The sequence below is a fragment of the Limanda limanda genome, unplaced genomic scaffold (assembly GCF_963576545.1).
Source record: "Limanda limanda unplaced genomic scaffold, fLimLim1.1 SCAFFOLD_36, whole genome shotgun sequence".
In the NCBI taxonomy this organism is placed as follows: domain Eukaryota; kingdom Metazoa; phylum Chordata; class Actinopteri; order Pleuronectiformes; family Pleuronectidae; genus Limanda; species Limanda limanda.
Genome location: NW_026870641.1, coordinates 531,525 through 550,507, shown reverse-complemented (window position 1 = coordinate 550,507; position 18,983 = coordinate 531,525).

Here is an 18,983-nt window from a genome sequence, read left to right as displayed (position 1 = left end):
AAATCTGAGGAGATATTCTTGAATAACTTTTTTTGTGAAGGTCGGAGAGACTTGCAAGTAGGCTCTACCCCCACTAAATGGGGTAGCGCGCATCGATCGGTACCATCCTTGAGCTTCTCCGACTTTCGGAAGGGTTAGGGTTAGGGTTAGGGATGAAAGCACATAGGAGAAAGAGATATTCTTGAATAACTTTTTTTGTGAAGGTCGGAGAGACTTGCAAGTAGGCTCTACCCCCACTAAATGGGGTAGCGCGCATCGATCGGTACTATCCTTGAGCTTCTCCGACTTTCGGAAGGGTTAGGGTTAGGGTTAGGGATGAAAGCACATAGGAGAAAGAGATATTCTTGAATAACTTTTTTTGTGAAGGTCGGAGAGACTTGCAAGTAGGCTCTACCCCCACTAAATGGGGTAGCGCGCATCGATCGGTACCATCCTTGAGCTTCTCCGACTTTCGGAAGGGTTAGGGTTAGGGTTAGGGATGAAAGCACATAGGAGAAAGAGATATTCTTGAATAACTTTTTTTGTGAAGGTCGGAGAGACTTGGAAAGTGGTTGCATCTGGACTAATTTGGGTCCTGCGGATCGATTGGTACCATCCCCGAGCTTGTACGACCTTCGGAAGAGGTCGACCGACGAAATTCCCCCAAATCTGAGGAGATATTCTTGAATAACTTTTTTTGTGAAGGTCGGAGAGACTTGCAAGTAGGCTCTACCCCCACTAAATGGGGTAGCGCACATCGATCGGTACCATCCTTGAGCTTCTCCGACTTTCGGAAGGGTTAGGGTTAGGGTTAGGGATGAAAGCACATAGGAGAAAGAGATATTCTTGAATAACTTTTTTTGTGAAGGTCGGAGAGACTTGGAAAGTGGTTGCATCTGGACTAATTTGGGTCCTGCGGATCGATTGGTACCATCCCCGAGCTTGTACGACCTTCGGAAGAGGTCGACCGACGAAATTCCCCCAAATCTGAGGAGATATTCTTGAATAACCTTTTTTGTGAAGGTCGGAGAGACTTGCAAGTAGGCTCTACCCCCACTAAATGGGGTAGCGCGCATCGATCGGTACCATCCTTGAGCTTCTCCGACTTTCGGAAGGGTTAGGGTTAGGGTTAGGGATGAAAGCACATAGGAGAAAGAGATATTCTTGAATAACTTTTTTTGTGAAGGTCGGAGAGACTTGCAAGTAGGCTCTACCCCCACTAAATGGGGTAGCGCGCATCGATCAGTACCATCCTTGAGCTTCTCCAACTTTCGGAAGGGTTAGGGTTAGGGTTAGGGATGAAAGCACATAGGAGAAAGAGATATTCTTGAATAACTTTTTTTGTGAAGGTCGGAGAGACTTGCAAGTAGGCTCTACCCCCACTAAATGGGGTAGCGCGCATCGATCGGTACCATCCTTGAGCTTCTCCGACTTTCGGAAGGGTTAGGGTTAGGGTTAGGGATGAAAGCACATAGGAGAAAGAGATATTCTTGAATAACTTTTTTTGTGAAGGTCGGAGAGACTTGCAAGTAGGCTCTACCCCCACTAAATGGGGTAGCGCGCATCGATCGGTACCATCCTTGAGCTTCTCCGACTTTCGGAAGGGTTAGGGTTAGGGTTAGGGATGAAAGCACATAGGAGAAAGAGATATTCTTGAATAACTTTTTTTGTGAAGGTCGGAGAGACTTGGAAAGTGGTTGCATCTGGACTAATTTGGGTCCTGCGGATCGATTGGTACTATCCCCGAGCTTGTACGACCTTCGGAAGAGGTCGACCGACGAAATTCCCCCAAATCTGAGGAGATATTCTTGAATAACTTTTTTTGTGAAGGTCGGAGAGACTTGCAAGTAGGCTCTACCCCCACTAAATGGGGTAGCGCGCATCGATCGGTACCATCCTTGAGCTTTTCCGACTTTCGGAAGGGTTAGGGTTAGGGTTAGGGATGAAAGCACATAGGAGAAAGAGATATTCTTGAATAACTTTTTTTGTGAAGGTCGGAGAGACTTGCAAGTAGGCTCTACCCCCACTAAATGGGGTAGCGCGCATCGATCGGTATCATCCTTGAGCTTCTCTGACTTTCGGAAGGGTTAGGGTTAGGGATGAAAGCACATAGGAGAAAGAGATATTCTTGAATAACTTTTTTTGTGAAGGTCGGAGAGACTTGGAAAGTGGTTGCATCTGGACTAATTTGGGTCCTGCGGATCGATTGGTACCATCCCCGAGCTTGTACGACCTTCGGAAGAGGTCGACCGACGAAATTCCCCCAAATCTGAGGAGATATTCTTGAATAACCTTTTTTGTGAAGGTCGGAGAGACTTGCAAGTAGGCTCTACCCCCACTAAATGGGGTAGCGCGCATCGATCGGTACCATCCTTGAGCTTCTCCGACTTTCGGAAGGGTTAGGGTTAGGGTTAGGGATGAAAGCACATAGGAGAAAGAGATATTCTTGAATAACTTTTTTTGTGAAGGTCGGAGAGACTTGCAAGTAGGCTCTACCCCCACTAAATGGGGTAGCGCGCATCGATCGGTACCATCCTTGAGCTTCTCCGACTTTCGGAAGGGTTAGGGTTAGGGTTAGGGATGAAAGCACATAGGAGAAAGAGATATTCTTGAATAACTTTTTTTGTGAAGGTCGGAGAGACTTGGAAAGTGGTTGCATCTGGACTAATTTGGGTCCTGCGGATCGATTGGTACCATTCACGAGCTTGTACGACCTTCGGAAGAGGTCGACCGACGAAATTCCCCCAAATCTGAGGAGATATTCTTGAATAACTTTTTTTGTGAAGGTCGGAGAGACTTGCAAGTAGGCTCTACCCCCACTAAATGTGGTAGCGCGCATCGATCGGTACCATCCTTGAGCTTCTCCGACTTTCGGAAGGGTTAGGGTTAGGGTTAGGGATGAAAGCACATAGGAGAAAGAGATATTCTTGAATAACTTTTTTTGTGAAGGTCGGAGAGACTTGCAAGTAGGCTCTACCCCCACTAAATGGGGTAGCGCGCATCGATCGGTACCATCCTTGAGCTTCTCCGACTTTCGGAAGGGTTAGGGTTAGGGTTAGGGATGAAAGCACATAGGAGAAAGAGATATTCTTGAATAACTTTTTTTGTGAAGGTCGGAGAGACTTGCAAGTAGGCTCTACCCCCACTAAATGGGGTAGCGCGCATCGATCGGTACCATCCTTGAGCTTCTCCGACTTTCGGAAGGGTTAGGGTTAGGGTTAGGGATGAAAGCACATAGGAGAAAGAGATATTCTTGAATAACTTTTTTTGTGAAGGTCGGAGAGACTTGGAAAGTGGTTGCATCTGGACTAATTTGGGTCCTGCGGATCGATTGGTACCATCCCCGAGCTTGTACGACCTTCGGAAGAGGTCGACCGACGAAATTCCCCCAAATCTGAGGAGATATTCTTGAATAACTTTTTTTGTGAAGGTCGGAGAGACTTGCAAGTAGGCTCTACCCCCACTAAATGGGGTAGCGCACATCGATCGGTACCATCCTTGAGCTTCTCCGACTTTCGGAAGGGTTAGGGTTAGGGTTAGGGATGAAAGCACATAGGAGAAAGAGATATTCTTGAATAACTTTTTTTGTGAAGGTCGGAGAGACTTGCAAGTAGGCTCTACCCCCACTAAATGGGGTAGCGCGCATCGATCGGTACCATCCTTGAGCTTCTCCGACTTTCGGAAGGGTTAGGGTTAGGGTTAGGGATGAAAGCACATAGGAGAAAGAGATATTCTTGAATAACTTTTTTTGTGAAGGTCGGAGAGACTTGCAAGTAGGCTCTACCCCCACTAAATGGGGTAGCGCGCATCGATCGGTACCATCCTTGAGCTTCTCCGACTTTCGGAAGGGTTAGGGTTAGGGTTAGGGATGAAAGCACATAGGAGAAAGAGATATTCTTGAATAACTTTTTTTTGAAGGTCGGAGAGACTTGGAAAGTGGTTGCATCTGGACTAATTTGGGTCCTGCGGATCGATTGGTACCATCCCCGAGCTTGTACGACCTTCGGAAGAGGTCAACCGACGAAATTCCCCCAAATCTGAGGAGATATTCTTGAATAACTTTTTTTGTGAAGGTCGGAGAGACTTGCAAGTAGGCTCTACCCCCACTAAATGGGGTAGCGCGCATCGATCGGTACCATCCTTGAGCTTCTCCGACTTTCGGAAGGGTTAGGGTTAGGGTTAGGGATGAAAGCACATAGGAGAAAGAGATATTCTTGAATAACTTTTTTTGTGAAGGTCGGAGAGACTTGCAAGTAGGCTCTACCCCCACTAAATGGGGTAGCGCGCATCGATCGGTACCATCCTTGAGCTTCTCCGACTTTCGGAAGGGTTAGGGTTAGGGTTAGGGATGAAAGCACATAGGAGAAAGAGATATTCTTGAATAACTTTTTTTGTGAAGGTCGGAGAGACTTGGAAAGTGGTTGCATCTGGACTAATTTGGGTCCTGCGGATCGATTGGTACCATCCACGAGCTTGTACGACCTTCGGAAGAGGTCGACCGACGAAATTCCCCCAAATCTGAGGAGATATTCTTGAATAACTTTTTTTGTGAAGGTCGGAGAGACTTGCAAGTAGGCTCTACCCCCACTAAATGGGGTAGCGCGCATCGATCGGTACCATCCTTGAGCTTCTCCGACTTTCGGAAGGGTTAGGGTTAGGGTTAGGGATGAAAGCACATAGGAGAAAGAGATATTCTTGAATAACTTTTTTTGTGAAGGTCGGAGAGACTTGCAAGTAGGCTCTACCCCCACTAAATGGGGTAGCGCGCATCGATCGGTACCATCCTTGAGCTTCTCCGACTTTCGGAAGGGTTAGGGTTAGGGATGAAAGCACATAGGAGAAAGAGATATTCTTGAATAACTTTTTTTGTGAAGGTCGGAGAGACTTGGAAAGTGGTTGCATCTGGACTAATTTGGGTCCTGCGGATCGATTGGTACCATCCCCGAGCTTGTACGACCTTCGGAAGAGGTCGACCGACGAAATTCCCCCAAATCTGAGGAGATATTCTTGAATAACCTTTTTTGTGAAGGTCGGAGAGACTTGCAAGTAGGCTCTACCCCCACTAAATGGGGTAGCGCGCATCGATCGGTACCATCCTTGAGCTTCTCCGACTTTCGGAAGGGTTAGGGTTAGGGTTAGGGATGAAAGCACATAGGAGAAAGAGATATTCTTGAATAACTTTTTTTGTGAAGGTCGGAGAGACTTGCATGTAGGCTCTACCCCCACTAAATGGGGTAGCGCGCATCGATCGGTACCATCCTTGAGCTTCTCCGACTTTCGGAAGGGTTAGGGTTAGGGTTAGGGATGAAAGCACATAGGAGAAAGAGATATTCTTGAATAACTTTTTTTGTGAAGGTCGGAGAGACTTGCAAGTAGGCTCTACCCCCACTAAATGGGGTAGCGCGCATCGATCGGTACCATCCTTGAGCTTCTCCGACTTTCGGAAGGGTTAGGGTTAGGGTTAGGGATGAAAGCACATAGGAGAAAGAGATATTCTTGAATAACTTTTTTTTGAAGGTCGGAGAGACTTGGAAAGTGGTTGCATCTGGACTAATTTGGGTCCTGCGGATCGATTGGTACCATCCCCGAGCTTGTACGACCTTCGGAAGAGGTCAACCGACGAAATTCCCCCAAATCTGAGGAGATATTCTTGAATAACTTTTTTTGTGAAGGTCGGAGAGACTTGCAAGTAGGCTCTACCCCCACTAAATGGGGTAGCGCGCATCGATCGGTACCATCCTTGAGCTTCTCCGACTTTCGGAAGGGTTAGGGTTAGGGATGAAAGCACATAGGAGAAAGAGATATTCTTGAATAACTTTTTTTGTGAAGGTCGGAGAGACTTGCAAGTAGGCTCTACCCCCACTAAATGGGGTAGCGCGCATCGATCGGTACCATCCTTGAGCTTCTCCGACTTTCGGAAGGGTTAGGGTTAGGGTTAGGGATGAAAGCACATAGGAGAAAGAGATATTCTTGAATAACTTTTTTTGTGAAGGTCGGAGAGACTTGGAAAGTGGTTGCATCTGGACTAATTTGGGTCCTGCGGATCGATTGGTACCATCCACGAGCTTGTACGACCTTCGGAAGAGGTCGACCGACGAAATTCCCCCAAATCTGAGGAGATATTATTGAATAACTTTTTTTGTGAAGGTCGGAGAGACTTGCAAGTAGGCTCTACCCCCACTAAATGGGGTAGCGCGCATCGATCGGTACCATCCTTGAGCTTCTCCGACTTTTGGAAGGGTTAGGGTTAGGGATGAAAGCACATAGGAGAAAGAGATATTCTTGAATAACTTTTTTTGTGAAGGTCGGAGAGACTTGCAAGTAGGCTCTACCCCCACTAAATGGGGTAGCGCGCATCGATCGGTACCATCCTTGAGCTTCTCCGACTTTCGGAAGGGTTAGGGTTAGGGATGAAAGCACATAGGAGAAAGAGATATTCTTGAATAACTTTTTTTGTGAAGGTCGGAGAGACTTGGAAAGTGGTTGCATCAGGACTAATTTGGGTCCTGCGGATCGATTGGTACCATCCCCGAGCTTGTACGACCTTTGGAAAAGGTCGACCGACGAAATTCCCCCAAATCTGAGGAGATATTCTTGAATAACTTTTTTTGTGAAGGTCGGAGAGACTTGCAAGTAGGCTCTACCCCCACTAAATGGAGTAGCGCGCATCGATCGGTACCATCCTTGAGCTTCTCCGACTTTCGGAAGGGTTAGGGTTAGGGTTAGGGATGAAAGCACATAGGAGAAAGAGATATTCTTGAATAACTTTTTTTGTGAAGGTCGGAGAGACTTGGAAAGTGGTTGCATCTGGACTAATTTGGGTCCTGCGGATCGATTGGTACCATCCCCGAGCTTGTACGACCTTCGGAAGAGGTCGACCGACGAAATTCCCCCAAATCTGAGGAGATATTCTTGAATAACTTTTTTTGTGAAGGTCGGAGAGACTTGCAAGTAGGCTCTACCCCCACTAAATGGGGTAGCGCGCATCGATCGGTACCATCCTTGAGCTTCTCCGACTTTCGGAAGGGTTAGGGTTAGGGTTAGGGATGAAAGCACATAGGAGAAAGAGATATTCTTGAATAACTTTTTTTGTGAAGGTCGGAGAGACTTGCAAGTAGGCTCTACCCCCACTAAATGGGGTAGCGCAAATCGATCAGTACCATCCTTGAGCTTCTCCGACTTTCGGAAGGGTTAGGGTTAGGGTTAGGGATGAAAGCACATAGGAGAAAGAGATATTCTTGAATAACTTTTTTTGTGAAGGTCGGAGAGACTTGCAAGTAGGCTCTACCCCCACTAAATGGTGTAGCGCGCATCGATCGGTACCATCCTTGAGCTTCTCCGACTTTCGGAAGGGTTAGGGTTAGGGTTAGGGATGAAAGCACATAGGAGAAAGAGATATTCTTGAATAACTTTTTTTGTGAAGGTCGGAGAGACTTGCAAGTAGGCTCTACCCCCACTAAATGGGGTAGCGCGCATCTATCGGTACCATCCTTGAGCTTCTCCGACTTTCGGAAGGGTTAGGGTTAGGGTTAGGGATGAAAGCACATAGGAGAAAGAGATATTCTTGAATAACTTTTTTTGTGAAGGTCGGAGAGACTTGGAAAGTGGTTGCATCTGGACTAATTTGGGTCCTGCGGATCGATTGGTACCATCCCCGAGCTTGTACGACCTTTGGAAGAGGTCGACCGACGAAATTCCCCCAAATCTGAGGAGATATTCTTGAATAACTTTTTTTGTGAAGGTCGGAGAGACTTGCAAGTAGGCTCTACCCCCACTAAATGGGGTAGCGCGCATCGATCGGTACCATCCTTGAGCTTTTCCGACTTTCGGAAGGGTTAGGGTTAGGGTTAGGGATGAAAGCACATAGGAGAAAGAGATATTCTTGAATAACTTTTTTTGTGAAGGTCGGAGAGACTTGCAAGTAGGCTCTACCCCCACTAAATGGGGTAGCGCGCATCGATCGGTACCATCCTTGAGCTTCTCCGACTTTCGGAAGGGTTAGGGTTAGGGATGAAAGCACATAGGAGAAAGAGATATTCTTGAATAACTTTTTTTGTGAAGGTCGGAGAGACTTGGAAAGTGGTTGCATCTGGACTAATTTGGGTCCTGCGGATCGATTGGTACCAGCCCCGAGCTTGTACGACCTTCGGAAGAGGTCGACCGACGAAATTCCCCCAAATCTGAGGAGATATTCTTGAATAACCTTTTTTGTGAAGGTCGGAGAGACTTGCAAGTAGGCTCTACCCCCACTAAATGGGGTAGCGCGCATCGATCGGTACCATCCTTGAGCTTCTCCGACTTTCGGAAGGGTTAGGGTTAGGGTTAGGGATGAAAGCACATAGGAGAAAGAGATATTCTTGAATAACTTTTTTTGTGAAGGTCGGAGAGACTTGCAAGTAGGCTCTACCCCCACTAAATGGGGTAGCGCGCATCGATCAGTACCATCCTTGAGCTTCTCCGACTTTCGGAAGGGTTAGGGTTAGGGTTAGGGATGAAAGCACATAGGAGAAAGAGATATTCTTGAATAACTTTTTTTGTGAAGGTCGGAGAGACTTGGAAAGTGGTTGCATCTGGACTAATTTGGGTCCTGCGGATCGATTGGTACCATCCACGAGCTTGTACGACCTTCGGAAGAGGTCGACCGACGAAATTCCCCCAAATCTGAGGAGATATTCTTGAATAACTTTTTTTGTGAAGGTCGGAGAGACTTGAAAGTAGGCTCTACCCCCACTAAATGGGGTAGCGCGCATCGATCGGTACCATCCTTGAGCTTCTCCGACTTTCGGAAGGGTTAGGGTTAGGGTTAGGGATGAAAGCACATAGGAGAAAGAGATATTCTTGAATAACTTTTTTTGTGAAGGTCGGAGAGACTTGCAAGTAGGCTCTACCCCCACTAAATGGGGTAGCGCGCATCGATCGGTACCATCCTTGAGCTTCTCCGACTTTCGGAAGGGTTAGGGTTAGGGTTAGGGATGAAAGCACATAGGAGAAAGAGATATTCTTGAATAACTTTTTTTGTGAAGGTCGGAGAGACTTGCAAGTAGGCTCTACCCCCACTAAATGGGGTAGCGCGCATCGATCGGTACCATCCTTGAGCTTCTCCGACTTTCGGAAGGGTTAGGGTTAGGGTTAGGGATTAAAGCACATAGGAGAAAGAGATATTCTTGAATAACTTTTTTTTGAAGGTCGGAGAGACTTGGAAAGTGGTTGCATCTGGACTAATTTGGGTCCTGCGGATCGATTGGTACCATCCCCGAGCTTGTACGACCTTCGGAAGAGGTCAACCGACGAAATTCCCCCAAATCTGAGGAGATATTCTTGAATAACTTTTTTTGTGAAGGTCGGAGAGACTTGCAAGTAGGCTCTACCCCCACTAAATGGGGTAGCGCGCATCGATCGGTACCATCCTTGAGCTTCTCCGACTTTCGGAAGGGTTAGGGTTAGGGTTAGGGATGAAAGCACATAGGAGAAAGAGATATTCTTGAATAACTTTTTTTGTGAAGGTCGGAGAGACTTGCAAGTAGGCTCTACCCCCACTAAATGGGGTAGCGCGCATCGATCGGTACCATCCTTGAGCTTCTCCGACTTTCGGAAGGGTTAGGGTTAGGGTTAGGGATGAAAGCACATAGGAGAAAGAGATATTCTTGAATAACTTTTTTTGTGAAGGTCGGAGAGACTTGGAAAGTGGTTGCATCTGGACTAATTTGGGTCCTGCGGATCGATTGGTAGCATCCACGAGCTTGTACGACCTTCGGAAGAGGTCGACCGACGAAATTCCCCCAAATCTGAGGAGATATTCTTGAATAACTTTTTTTGTGAAGGTCGGAGAGACTTGCAAGTAGGCTCTACCCCCACTAAATGGGGTAGCGCGCATCGATCGGTACCATCCTTGAGCTTCTCCGACTTTCGGAAGGGTTAGGGTTAGGGTTAGGGATGAAAGCACATAGGAGAAAGAGATATTCTTGAATAACTTTTTTTGTGAAGGTCGGAGAGACTTGCAAGTAGGCTCTACCCCCACTAAATGGGGTAGCGCGCATCGATCGGTACCATCCTTGAGCTTCTCCGACTTTCGGAAGGGTTAGGGTTAGGGATGAAAGCACATAGGAGAAAGAGATATTCTTGAATAACTTTTTTTGTGAAGGTCGGAGAGACTTGGAAAGTGGTTGCATCAGGACTAATTTGGGTCCTGCGGATCGATTGGTACCATCCCCGAGCTTGTACGACCTTTGGAAAAGGTCGACCGACGAAATTCCCCCAAATCTGAGGAGATATTCTTGAATAACTTTTTTTGTGAAGGTCGGAGAGACTTGCAAGTAGGCTCTACCCCCACTAAATGGAGTAGCGCGCATCGATCGGTACCATCTTTGAGCTTCTCCGACTTTCGGAAGGGTTAGGGTTAGGGTTAGGGATGAAAGCACATAGGAGAAAGAGATATTCTTGAATAACTTTTTTTGTGAAGGTCGGAGAGACTTGTAAAGTGGTTGCATCTGGACTAATTTGGGTCCTGCAGATCGATTGGTACCATCCACGAGCTTGTACGACCTTCGGAAGAGGTCGACCGACGAAATTCCCCCAAATCTGAGGAGATATTCTTGAATAACTTTTTTTGTGAAGGTCGGAGAGACTTGCAAGTAGGCTCTACCCCCACTAAATGGGGTAGCGCGCATCGATCGGTACCATCCTTGAGCTTCTCCGACTTTCGGAAGGGTTAGGGTTAGGGATGAAAGCACATAGGAGAAAGAGATATTCTTGAATAACTTTTTTTGTGAAGGTCGGAGAGACTTGCAAGTAGGCTCTACCCCCACTAAATGGGGTAGCGCGCATCGATCAGTACCATCCTTGAGCTTCTCCGACTTTCGGAAGGGTTAGGGTTAGGGTTAGGGATGAAAGCACATAGGAGAAAGAGATATTCTTGAATAACTTTTTTTGTGAAGGTCGGAGAGACTTGCAAGTAGGCTCTACCCCCACTAAATGGGGTAGCGCGCATCGATCGGTACCATCCTTGAGCTTCTCCGACTTTCGGAAGGGTTAGGGTTAGGGTTAGGGATGAAAGCACATAGGAGAAAGAGATATTCTTGAATAACTTTTTTTGTGAAGGTTGGAGAGACTTGCAAGTAGGCTCTACCCCCACTAAATGGGGTAGCGCGCATCGATCGGTACCATCCTTGAGCTTCTCCGACTTTCGGAAGGGTTAGGGTTAGGGTTAGGGATGAAAGCACATAGGAGAAAGAGATATTCTTGAATAACTTTTTTTGTGAAGGTCGGAGAGACTTGGAAAGTGGTTGCATCTGGACTAATTTGGGTCCTGCGGATCGATTGGTACCATCCCCGAGCTTGTACGACCTTTGGAAGAGGTCGACCGACGAAATTCCCCCAAATCTGAGGAGATATTCTTGAATAACTTTTTTTGTGAAGGTCGGAGAGACTTGCAAGTAGGCTCTACCCCCACTAAATGGGGTAGCGCGCATCGATCGGTACCATCCTTGAGCTTTTCCGACTTTCGGAAGGGTTAGGGTTAGGGTTAGGGATGAAAGCACATAGGAGAAAGAGATATTCTTGAATAACTTTTTTTGTGAAGGTCGGAGAGACTTGGAAAGTGGTTGCATCTGGACTAATTTGGGTCCTGCGGATCGATTGGTACCATCCACGAGCTTGTACGACCTTCGGAAGAGGTCGACCGACGAAATTCCCCCAAATCTGAGGAGATATTCTTGAATAACTTTTTTTGTGAAGGTCGGAGAGACTTGCAAGTAGGCTCTACCCCCACTAAATGGGGTAGCGCGCATCGATCGGTACCATCCTTGAGCTTCTCCGACTTTCGGAAGGGTTAGGGTTAGGGTTAGGGATGAAAGCACATAGGAGAAAGAGATATTCTTGAATAACTTTTTTTGTGAAGGTCGGAGAGACTTGCAAGTAGGCTCTACCCCCACTAAATGGGGTAGCGCGCATCGATCGGTACCATCCTTGAGCTTCTCCGACTTTCGGAAGGGTTAGGGTTAGGGTTAGGGATGAAAGCACATAGGAGAAAGAGATATTCTTGAATAACTTTTTTTGTGAAGGTCGGAGAGACTTGCAAGTAGGCTCTACCCCCACTAAATGGGGTAGCGCGCATCGATCGGTACCATCCTTGAGCTTCTCCGACTTTCGGAAGGGTTAGGGTTAGGGTTAGGGATGAAAGCACATAGGAGAAAGAGATATTCTTGAATAACTTTTTTTGTGAAGGTCGGAGAGACTCGGAAAGTGGTTGCATCTGGACTAATTTGGGTCCTGCGGATCGATTGGTACCATCCCCGAGCTTGTACGACCTTCGGAAGAGGTCGACCGACGAAATTCCCCCAAATCTGAGGAGATATTCTTGAATAACTTTTTTTGTGAAGGTCGGAGAGACTTGCAAGTAGGCTCTACCCCCACTAAATGGGGTAACGCGCATCGATCGGTTCCATCCTTGAGCTTTTCCGACTTTCGGAAGGGTTAGGGTTAGGGATGAAAGCACATAGGAGAAAGAGATATTCTTGAATAACTTTTTTTGTGAAGGTCGGAGAGACTTGCAAGTAGGCTCTACCCCCACTAAATGGGGTAGCGCGCATCGATCGGTACCATCCTTGAGCTTCTCCGACTTTCGGAAGGGTTAGGGTTAGGGATGAAAGCACATAGGAGAAAGAGATATTCTTGAATAACTTTTTTTGTGAAGGTCGGAGAGACTTGGAAAGTGGTTGCATCTGGACTAATTTGGGTCCTGCGGATCGATTGGTACCATCCCCGAGCTTGTACGACCTTCGGAAGAGGTCGACCGACGAAATTCCCCCAAATCTGAGGAGATATTCTTGAATAACCTTTTTTGTGAAGGTCGGAGAGACTTGCAAGTAGGCTCTACCCCCACTAAATGGGGTAGCGCGCATCGATCGGTACCATCCTTGAGCTTCTCCGACTTTCGGAAGGGTTAGGGTTAGGGTTAGGGATGAAAGCACATAGGAGAAAGAGATATTCTTGAATAACTTTTTTTGTGAAGGTCGGAGAGACTTGCAAGTAGGCTCTACCCCCACTAAATGGGGTAGCGCGCATCGATCGGTACCATCCTTGAGCTTCTCCGACTTTCGGAAGGGTTAGGGTTAGGGTTAGGGATGAAAGCACATAGGAGAAAGAGATATTCTTGAATAACTTTTTTTGTGAAGGTCGGAGAGACTTGGAAAGTGGTTGCATCTGGACTAATTTGGGTCCTGCGGATCGATTGGTACCATCCACGAGCTTGTACGACCTTCGAAAGAGGTCGACCGACGAAATTCCCCCAAATCTGAGGAGATATTCTTGAATAACTTTTTTTGTGAAGGTCGGAGAGACTTGCAAGTAGGCTCTACCCCCACTAAATGGGGTAGCGCGCATCGATCGGTACCATCCTTGAGCTTCTCCGACTTTCGGAAGGGTTAGGGTTAGGGTTAGGGATGAAAGCACATAGGAGAAAGAGATATTCTTGAATAACTTTTTTTGTGAAGGTCGGAGAGACTTGCAAGTAGGCTCTACCCCCACTAAATGGGGTAGCGCGCATCGATCGGTACTATCCTTGAGCTTCTCCGACTTTCGGAAGGGTTAGGGTTAGGGTTAGGGATGAAAGCACATAGGAGAAAGAGATATTCTTGAATAACTTTTTTTGTGAAGGTCGGAGAGACTTGGAAAGTGGTTGCATCTGGACTAATTTGGGTCCTGCGGATCGATTGGTACCATCCCCGAGCTTGTACGACCTTCGGAAGAGGTCGACCGACGAAATTCCCCCAAATCTGAGGAGATATTCTTGAATAACTTTTTTTGTGAAGGTCGGAGAGACTTGCAAGTAGGCTCTACCCCCACTAAATGGGGTAGCGCACATCGATCGGTACCATCCTTGAGCTTCTCCGACTTTCGGAAGGGTTAGGGTTAGGGTTAGGGATGAAATCACATAGGAGAAAGAGATATTCTTGAATAACTTTTTTTGTGAAGGTCGGAGAGACTTGGAAAGTGGTTGCATCTGGACTAATTTGGGTCCTGCGGATCGATTGGTACCATCCCCGAGCTTGTACGACCTTCGGAAGAGGTCGACCGACGAAATTCCCCCAAATCTGAGGAGATATTCTTGAATAACTTTTTTTGTGAAGGTCGGAGAGACTTGCAAGTAGGCTCTACCCCCACTAAATGGGGTAGCGCGCATCGATCGGTACCATCCTTGAGCTTTTCCGACTTTCGGAAGGGTTAGGGTTAGGGTTAGGGATGAAAGCACATAGGAGAAAGAGATATTCTTGAATAACTTTTTTTGTGAAGGTCGGAGAGACTTGCAAGTAGGCTCTACCCCCACTAAATGGGGTAGCGCGCATCGATCGGTACCATCCTTGAGCTTCTCCGACTTTCGGAAGGGTTAGGGTTAGGGATGAAAGCACATAGGAGAAAGAGATATTCTTGAATAACTTTTTTTGTGAAGGTCGGAGAGACTTGGAAAGTGGTTGCATCTGGACTAATTTGGGTCCTGCGGATCGATTGGTACCATCCCCGAGCTTGTACGACCTTCGGAAGAGGTCGACCGACGAAATTCCCCCAAATCTGAGGAGATATTCTTGAATAACCTTTTTTGTGAAGGTCGGAGAGACTTGCAAGTAGGCTCTACCCCCACTAAATGGGGTAGCGCGCATCGATCGGTACCATCCTTGAGCTTCTCCGACTTTCGGAAGGGTTAGGGTTAGGGTTAGGGATGAAAGCACATAGGAGAAAGAGATATTCTTGAATAACTTTTTTTGTGAAGGTCGGAGAGACTTGCAAGTAGGCTCTACCCCCACTAAATGGGGTAGCGCGCATCGATCAGTACCATCCTTGAGCTTCTCCGACTTTCGGAAGGGTTAGGGTTAGGGTTAGGGATGAAAGCACATAGGAGAAAGAGATATTCTTGAATAACTTTTTTTGTGAAGGTCGGAGAGACTTGCAAGTAGGCTCTACCCCCACTAAATGGGGTAGCGCGCATCGATCGGTACCATCCTTGAGCTTCTCCGACTTTCGGAAGGGTTAGGGTTAGGGTTAGGGATGAAAGCACATAGGAGAAAGAGATATTCTTGAATAACTTTTTTTGTGAAGGTCGGAGAGACTTGCAAGTAGGCTCTACCCCCACTAAATGGGGTAGCGCGCATCGATCAGTACCATCCTTGAGCTTCTCCGACTTTCGGAAGGGTTAGGGTTAGGGTTAGGGATGAAAGCACATAGGAGAAAGAGATATTCTTGAATAACTTTTTTTGTGAAGGTCGGAGAGACTTGGAAAGTGGTTGCATCTGGACTAATTTGGGTCCTGCGGATCGATTGGTACTATCCCCGAGCTTGTACGACCTTCGGAAGAGGTCGACCGACGAAATTCCCCCAAATCTGAGGAGATATTCTTGAATAACTTTTTTTGTGAAGGTCGGAGAGACTTGCAAGTAGGCTCTACCCCCACTAAATGGGGTAGCGCGCATCGATCGGTACCATCCTTGAGCTTTTCCGACTTTCGGAAGGGTTAGGGTTAGGGTTAGGGATGAAAGCACATAGGAGAAAGAGATATTCTTGAATAACTTTTTTTGTGAAGGTCGGAGAGACTTGCAAGTAGGCTCTACCCCCACTAAATGGGGTAGCGCGCATCGATCGGTATCATCCTTGAGCTTCTCTGACTTTCGGAAGGGTTAGGGTTAGGGATGAAAGCACATAGGAGAAAGAGATATTCTTGAATAACTTTTTCTGTGAAGGTCGGAGAGACTTGGAAAGTGGTTGCATCTGGACTAATTTGGGTCCTGCGGATCGATTGGTACCATCCCCGAGCTTGTACGACCTTCGGAAGAGGTCGACCGACGAAATTCCCCCAAATCTGAGGAGATATTCTTGAATAACCTTTTTTGTGAAGGTCGGAGAGACTTGCAAGTAGGCTCTACCCCCACTAAATGGGGTAGCGCGCATCGATCGGTACCATCCTTGAGCTTCTCCGACTTTCGGAAGGGTTAGGGTTAGGGTTAGGGATGAAAGCACATAGGAGAAAGAGATATTCTTGAATAACTTTTTTTGTGAAGGTCGGAGAGACTTGCAAGTAGGCTCTACCCCCACTAAATGGGGTAGCGCGCATCGATCGGTACCATCCTTGAGCTTCTCCGACTTTCGGAAGGGTTAGGGTTAGGGTTAGGGATGAAAGCACATAGGAGAAAGAGATATTCTTGAATAACTTTTTTTGTGAAGGTCGGAGAGACTTGGAAAGTGGTTGCATCTGGACTAATTTGGGTCCTGCAGATCGATTGGTACCATTCACGAGCTTGTACGACCTTCGGAAGAGGTCGACCGACGAAATTCCCCCAAATCTGAGGAGATATTTTTGAATAACTTTTTTTGTGAAGGTCGGAGAGACTTGCAAGTAGGCTCTACCCCCACTAAATGGGGTAGCGCGCATCGATCGGTACCATCCTTGAGCTTCTCCGACTTTCGGAAGGGTTAGGGTTAGGGTTAGGGATGAAAGCACATAGGAGAAAGAGATATTCTTGAATAACTTTTTTTGTGAAGGTCGGAGAGACTTGCAAGTAGGCTCTACCCCCACTAAATGGGGTAGCGCGCATCGATCGGTACCATCCTTGAGCTTCTCCGACTTTCGGAAGGGTTAGGGTTAGGGTTAGGGATGAAAGCACATAGGAGAAAGAGATATTCTTGAATAACTTTTTTTGTGAAGGTCGGAGAGACTTGCAAGTAGGCTCTACCCCCACTAAATGGGGTAGCGCGCATCGATCGGTACCATCCTTGAGCTTCTCCGACTTTCGGAAGGGTTAGGGTTAGGGTTAGGGATGAAAGCACATAGGAGAAAGAGATATTCTTGAATAACTTTTTTTGTGAAGGTCGGAGAGACTTGGAAAGTGGTTGCATCTGGACTAATTTGGGTCCTGCGGATCGATTGGTACCATCCCCGAGCTTGTACGACCTTCGGAAGAGGTCGACCGACGAAATTCCCCCAAATCTGAGGAGATATTCTTGAATAACCTTTTTTGTGAAGGTCGGAGAGACTTGCAAGTAGGCTCTACCCCCACTAAATGGGGTAGCGCGCATCGATCGGTACCATCCTTGAGCTTCTCCGACTTTCGGAAGGGTTAGGGTTAGGGTTAGGGATGAAAGCACATAGGAGAAAGAGATATTCTTGAATAACTTTTTTTGTGAAGGTCGGAGAGACTTGCAAGTAGGCTCTACCCCCACTAAATGGGGTAGCGCGCATCGATCAGTACCATCCTTGAGCTTCTCCGACTTTCGGAAGGGTTAGGGTTAGGGTTAGGGATGAAAGCACATAGGAGAAAGAGATATTCTTGAATAACTTTTTTTGTGAAGGTCGGAGAGACTTGCAAGTAGGCTCTACCCCCACTAAATGGGGTAGCGCGCATCGATCGGTACCATCCTTGAGCTTCTCCGACTTTCGGAAGGGTTAGGGTTAGGGTTAGGGATGAAAGCACATAGGAGAAAGAGATATTCTTGAATAACTTTTTTTGTGAAGGTCGGAGAGACTTGCAAGTAGGCTCTACCCCCACTAAATGGGGTAGCGCGCATCGATCGGTACCATCCTTGAGCTTCTCCGACTTTCGGAAGGGTTAGGGTTAGGGTTAGGGATGAAAGCACATAGGAGAAAGAGATATTCTTGAATAACTTTTTTTGTGAAGGTCGGAGAGACTTGGAAAGTGGTTGCATCTGGACTAATTTGGGTCCTGCGGATCGATTGGTACTATCCCCGAGCTTGTACGACCTTCGGAAGAGGTCGACCGACGAAATTCCCCCAAATCTGAGGAGATATTTTTGAATAACTTTTTTTGTGAAGGTCGGAGAGACTTGCAAGTAGGCTCTACCCCCACTAAATGGGGTAGCGCGCATCGATCGGTACCATCCTTGAGCTTCTCCGACTTTCGGAAGGGTTAGGGTTAGGGTTAGGGATGAAAGCACATAGGAGAAAGAGATATTCTTGAATAACTTTTTTTGTGAAGGTCGGAGAGACTTGCAAGTAGGCTCTACCCCCACTAAATGGGGTAGCGCGCATCGATCGGTACCATCCTTGAGCTTCTCCGACTTTCGGAAGGGTTAGGGTTAGGGTTAGGGATGAAAGCACATAGGAGAAAGAGATATTCTTGAATAACTTTTTTTGTGAAGGTCGGAGAGACTTGCAAGTAGGCTCTACCCCCACTAAATGGGGTAGCGCGCATCGATCGGTACCATCCTTGAGCTTCTCCGACTTTCGGAAGGGTTAGGGTTAGGGTTAGGGATGAAAGCACATAGGAGAAAGAGATATTCTTGAATAACTTTTTTTGTGAAGGTCGGAGAGACTTGGAAAGTGGTTGCATCTGGACTAATTTGGGTCCTGCGGATCGATTGGTACCATCCCCGAGCTTGTACGACCTTCGGAAGAGGTCGACCGACGAAATTCCCCCAAATCTGAGGAGATATTCTTGAATAACCTTTTTTGTGAAGGTCGGAGAGACTTGCAAGTAGGCTCTACCCCCACTAAATGGGGTAGCGCGCATCGATCGGTACCATCCTTGAGCTTCTCCGACTTTCGGAAGGGTTAGGGTTAGGGTTAGGGATGAAAGCACATAGGAGAAAGAGATATTCTTGAATAACTTTTTTTGTGAAGGTCGGAGAGACTTGCAAGTAGGCTCTACCCCCACTAAATGGGGTAGCGCGCATCGATCAGTACCATCCTTGAGCTTCTCCGACTTTCGGAAGGGTTAGGGTTAGGGTTAGGGATGAAAGCACATAGGAGAAAGAGATATTCTTGAATAACTTTTTTTGTGAAGGTCGGAGAGACTTGCAAGTAGGCTCTACCCCCACTAAATGGGGTAGCGCGCATCGATCGGTACCATCCTTGAGCTTCTCCGACTTTCGGAAGGGTTAGGGTTAGGGTTAGGGATGAAAGCACATAGGAGAAAGAGATATTCTTGAATAACTTTTTTTGTGAAGGTCGGAGAGACTTGCAAGTAGGCTCTACCCCCACTAAATGGGGTAGCGCGCATCGA